This window comes from Triticum dicoccoides, chromosome 7A (genome assembly GCF_002162155.2).
Source record: "Triticum dicoccoides isolate Atlit2015 ecotype Zavitan chromosome 7A, WEW_v2.0, whole genome shotgun sequence".
Taxonomy (NCBI): Eukaryota; Viridiplantae; Streptophyta; class Magnoliopsida; order Poales; family Poaceae; genus Triticum; species Triticum dicoccoides.
In genome coordinates, this window is record NC_041392.1 from 370,803,539 (window position 1) to 370,809,178 (window position 5,640).

The window sequence follows — 5,640 nt, forward strand, 5'->3', positions numbered from 1 at the left end:
TGAGCTACATGCATTTCAGCTAGAATTCAGTACGACCAGAGTCATCAAGGGAGCCGCACTTGCAGATTTCGTGGCACAATGGGCAGAAGCGCGGGTCTCGAGGAAGGCAAAGACTGATCACTTTCCCCTAGAAGTGAAGCACCGAACGGCTGGGTCATGTACTTTGATGGGGCGTTCTCCCGACACGATGCGGGAGCTGGCGCAGTGCTCGTATCCCCTACCCAGGACAAACTCTACTATGCCGTACAAGTCTGCTTCCAGCACAGAGAAAAGGTCTCCAACAACATAGCGGAGTACAAAGGCCTCATAGCAGGCCTGAAGGTCGCGATTGCCTTAGGGGTAGAGCGACTCATCATCAAGGGCGATTTGCAGCTCCTCGTCAACTTCTCCAACAAGATATACGAGCCAAAGGACGAGCACATGGAAGCCTACCTCGCTGAGGTTCGCAAGATGGAGAAACAATTATGGGGGCTGGAGTTGCAACACGTGCCCCGGGGCACCAATCAGGAAGCTGATGACATTGCCAAGAGGGCATATCGGCGGCTACCTCAGGAGCCAAGCGTCTTCGAGGAGCGGCTCTTCAAATCCTCGGCGGTGCCGTCATTGTCGAGCACGGCACAACCAAGGGATGAGCTCCCTCAGCCGCCTGCCTCAGGAGCCCCGGTTTGCAGCCCGGACTCAGGGGCACGCCTGCTCCTGGCATTAGAGCCTCAGGAAGGGTGTTGGATCCCGGAGCTCAAGAACTACCTGATGCAAGGGACTCTGCCGGAGAACGAGGAGGAAGCGGAGCGTGTGGCGCGGCAGGCCACAACTTATTGCATCAAGGATGGAGAGCTCTACAGGAAACGACCAAATGACGTGTCCCTACGTTGCATCTCCCAAGAGCAAGGGAAGGAGCTACTGGCGGACATACACGATGGACACTGTGGGCACCACTCGTCGTCACAAACCCTCGTCGGCAAGGCGTTCCGTAGTGGATTCTACTGGCCCACAGCGCTCCTCGACGCCGTTGAGCTGGTGAAGGCTTGCGAGGCCTGCCAGTTTCACACCAAGCAGATCCATCAGCCTGCGGGGGTCTACAGACTATAACCCTCTCATGGCCGTTCGCAGTTTGGGGGCTGGACATTCTGGGCCCGTTTCCTCGGGCGCCAGGGGCTATCGCTACCTCTACGTCGCTGTGGAGAAGTTCACCAAGTTGGCTGAGGTGGAAGCCGTCCGCACAATCCCGGCAGGCTCTGCGGTCAAGTTCATCAAGGGCCTCATGAGCTGATTTGGGGTGCACAACCGTATCATCACCGACAACGGTTTGCAATTCACTAGTAATCTCTTCAAAACATACTGTGCTAACCTTGGAACGCAGATATGCTACGCTTCGGTAGCACACCCCCGGAGCAACGGCCAGGCCGAGCGAGCCAACGCGGAGGTCCTGAGGGGCCTCAAACCCAGGACCTTTAAGAAGAAGCTAGAGGCCTGTGGCAGGAGCTGGTACGAAGAGCTCCAGTCCGTGTTGTGGTCAATCTACACGACTGCGACCAAGCTGACTAGCGAGACCCCGTTCTTCCTTGTCTACAGAGCAAAAGCTGTTCTCCCTCACGAGGTCAGGCGTCACTCCGCACGGGTCCTGGCGTTCGACGAGACGCAGTAGGACGCCATGCGGGGGATGGATCTCGTGCTGGGGGAGGAACACCGCCGAGAAGCCGCACTGCGAGCGGCAAGATACCAATAGGCGCTACGACGATACCACTGCCGCAACATCCGCCCCAGAACTCTTGAGGTAGGGGATCTCGTGCTCAAGCGGGTTCTCTCCTGGGAGGGGCTGCACAAGCTCTCTCCCATGTGGGAGGCCCCATTCAAGGTTGTTCATGTCTCCAGGCCTGGCTCCGCGCGCTTGGAAACCACAAAAGGGGTACCCATCCAGAACGCGTGGAACATTCAACATCTCCGGAGATTATATCCCTGAGCGAGGCCTAGAGCCTAGGAAAGCCCCGGTGCCTGGGAAGAAGGCAAATGCCTGTGAAGCCGCCGTGTTTTGGGAAAGGCCCGGTGCCTGTGAAGAAGGCAAATGCCTGTCAAGCCGCCGTGTTTTGGGAAATGCCCGGTGCCTATGAAGAAGGCAAATGCCTGTGAAGCCGCCGTGTTTTGGGAAAGGCCCGGTGCCTGTGAAGCTGCCGTGTTTTGGGAAAGGCCCGGTGCCTGTGAAGCTCGCCGCCCGTGACACTCTCACATAATAATGAGTGGGGCCGTACACGCCCCGGAGTCTCCGGAGTGCCGCCCTCGGACATCGGGGGCTCCCACCCACGCCTAGTGGCAGCACTTAGCTCCGCGCTGGTGAGAAGACGTCGAAGACTAGAATAGGTGCCGGAAGCGGCTTTTTCATTTGCCTCCTGCAGTTGGCTTGGTTATTCCCGTTTGAAGTTTTATTGAAGCTGTTGACGTTCCTGACTTGCGACTCTTTGTCTTTCTCGCTCGCTTGCTTCATTTTCTCTCGCACAAGTCTCGCGAGGGAGGTTCGCGGGCGCCCTCGCGAGTGTTTTTCTGCCCCGATCGTTTGGAGCTTTCCTATCCGAGTCCTCTGCGGGAGCACCCCTCCCAGTCTGTGCCTCACGGGCATCGCGACACGAGCGTAGGACCTGGGCTGATCGCCCCCACAACCAAGACCGAAAGTTACCCCTCCTACTGATCCTTGCAGGGCACAAAGCGCACGGCGAGGCCACGGCCTCGGGAGGCGAGGACCGCGTCAAGCCCCACCGAGCTAAAATAATTCCCGCACACGGATGCATGGTGCGGTAACACAGCGTGGAAATAGCGGAAGCAGCACGATGGCTAACAGCAGCAGTTCTAACATGCCCCTGCGGGGCCCTGTACTACCTTTTATTTCTGCGCAGGAAAAGAAGGAAAGCAAAATGGGTGCGATTCGTCATGCACCAACCCACATCAAATGTTCGAGCTGCTCCTGGTGCTCAGGCAGATCCCTCCTCTCGCTTCGCCGGGGCGCGACGGCAGGCTGACCCGCTACCTTCACCCAGGTGGGCGCGACGGCTGGTCGCGGCCACCGCTGGAGGAGCTGCTGCCTGAGAGGGAGTCGCCGAAGCTCAGCGAACCCCGAGCACCGCCGCCTGTACGCCCATCGCCGTCTTCATCCTGGTCAGTACCGGGGCTGGGCAGGCGGCCGCGGTCGTCGTCTTCGTGGCAGCACCCAGCACGGCGACCGTCTTCCCCGAACACCCTCACGTAGAGGGTGGCATCGCCATCGAACTTGAAGTGCAGGGTGCACCACCGGCCCAGGCCGCGCGTAGGCAAACGTTTGCCAACCGTGGGTCAGGGCCCCATTCGTAGAAACGGAGACCTCCAGCGAAGCCCAGGAGGCCCTCCTGCAGCAGCCGTCTGCCTGGAGCTAGAAGCTGCACCGGGCGCTGGCCGCCAAATCACCTATGAAGAAACGGGGGAGCTGGAGCCGGGTGTTGGTTGGGTCCGCTGACCACACGACAAACTCCGGCAGCACCTCCATAGAGCGAAAGCATGGCCTAGGGGGGCGCACAGCCACGGCGTGCCCCCCATCGGCGGCCGGGCGCTAACCACCGCGCAGGGAACCGCCTCCATGGCCGTGGGAAGCCACTACGGGGACCATGGAATACTTGCAAGGGTGGCCTCGGCCGCACTTGGCCAGGGGGGAGTCAGGCCCACCCTGGGGGGCCTTTCCTTTCTCCGCGGCCGAGAATCTCTTTGGAGCCATGGGAGCGGCTGTAATGCCCCGAGACCGATGTGCCAGGTGTCGTCTAGTTATTTGCTGTTGTTGGCTTGTCATTGCTTGCATGTCATGCATTGCATATCATGTCATCATGCGCATTTCATTTGCATACGTGTTATTTTCATGCATCCGAGCATTTTCCCCGTTGTCCGTTTTGCATTCCGGCGCTCCGTTCTCCTCAAGTGGTCATTTCTACCTTCTTCTCGTGTGTGGGGATTAAACATTTCTGGATTGGACCGAGACTTGCCAAGCGGCCTTGGTTTACTACCGGTAGACCGCCTGTCAAGTTTCGTACCATTTGGACTTCGTTTGATACTCCAATGGTTAACCGATGGACCGTAAAGGCCTCGTGTGTGTTGCAACCCAACACCCCTCCAAAGTGGCCCAAAACCCACCTAAACCTCCTCCATCATCTCGGTCGTTCGATCACGATCGCGTGGCCGAAAACCGCACCTCATTTGGACTCTCCTAGCTCCCTCTACCTATATATATGTGCATCCCCATCAAAATCCGCGGACGAAACCCTAACCCCGCTTCTCTCGCGCCACCGGACATGTCCGTCCTGCCGCTGGACGTGTCCACCGCCGCCGCCACATCACTTCGACCAATGGCGCGACGCCACGTCACCATCGCCGCCGCCCTCGGCCAATCAGCGTGCGCCACGTCATCCCGCGCCTCGCCCTCCTCCCGCCGCGGCCCGTGGGGCCCGAGGCAGGCCCGCCCGGGCCTGGAGCCGCATGCCGCCGCACTCGCGCGCCCCGGCCGCGCCGGACTTCCGCGCCGGGCCCGCGCTTCACCGCCACCAGTGCGCCTCTCGCCGCCTCCCGCGCCGGCCAACGCCGCCGTCCACGCCGTACGCCGTGCGTCCGGCCGGAGCCTCGCCGCCCGCCGCCGTATGGTCCTCTCAAGCGAGCTCGTCGCCGATCCGCGCGCCCCGCCTCTTCCCTCGTCGCTGGCGTCCTCCCCGCCCTCTTCTCCGGCAAGCCCGCGCTGCTGACCTTGGTTTGCGCGCCGGCTGCTACAGTGCACCGCGCTGGATCTGGATCTGAAATCCCCCTCGGTTGACTTTCTCGTCCCTAACCCTAATTATCTTGCATACTTTGACCTGTTGTATCTCCGCATCCGTAGCTCCGTTTTGGGCATATAGCATATAAAAATGTTCGTCTCGGAGAGCATATCATTTCATCTCATTGCATCATTTTCATTTGAGCTCATCTTGATGCCCGAAATGCTGTTAGAAGAGTGCTACTTGAGATAATTGTCAGATCTGCTACTCCATTTAGATATTTGTCATTTTTGCCATGATAATTGTGTGCATGATATGCCCATGAGTTCTACATATGTTTTGTTAAGGGTTTTGCCATATTTCCAGAGGTGCAATCCACGTATTTTTTTGATGTGTGTGGTGACTAGCACGAGCTTGCAAAGTGAGGCATTTGCTAATGCTGATTTCAGGGACTTAGCATTTCCACTAAGTCTTTGAGCTGTTTATCTCATATGGCCATATGTTCATGTTGTTTCCTAGTGATCCGTGCCTCTTTTGAGGATGATCAGTAAGGATGTTTTGTTAATCTTGTAGTGCTCTATCCATCCATGTCTTTGTTTGAAATTATGGAGCACCCTAGCTTGAGTCAATCGAGCTCTACTTTTGTCATTTCGTGAATCTGGGCAGATTGTCTACTTGTTAGCGATTTTGCCGGTGATGTTGTAGTTGATCCGTGCATGCTATGCTATTGTTCTTGCCAAGTCTAGCTTGTATTTTGTGTATTTTTGATGGGTGTATGCTTAGTTTATCATGACATGCTCTGTAGTGAGTGCATCGAGCTCGTAAACATGCCTACTTGATATCTGTTTTCAGCATGCTCCAGTTTTTCACTAAGTCTGTGATCTGA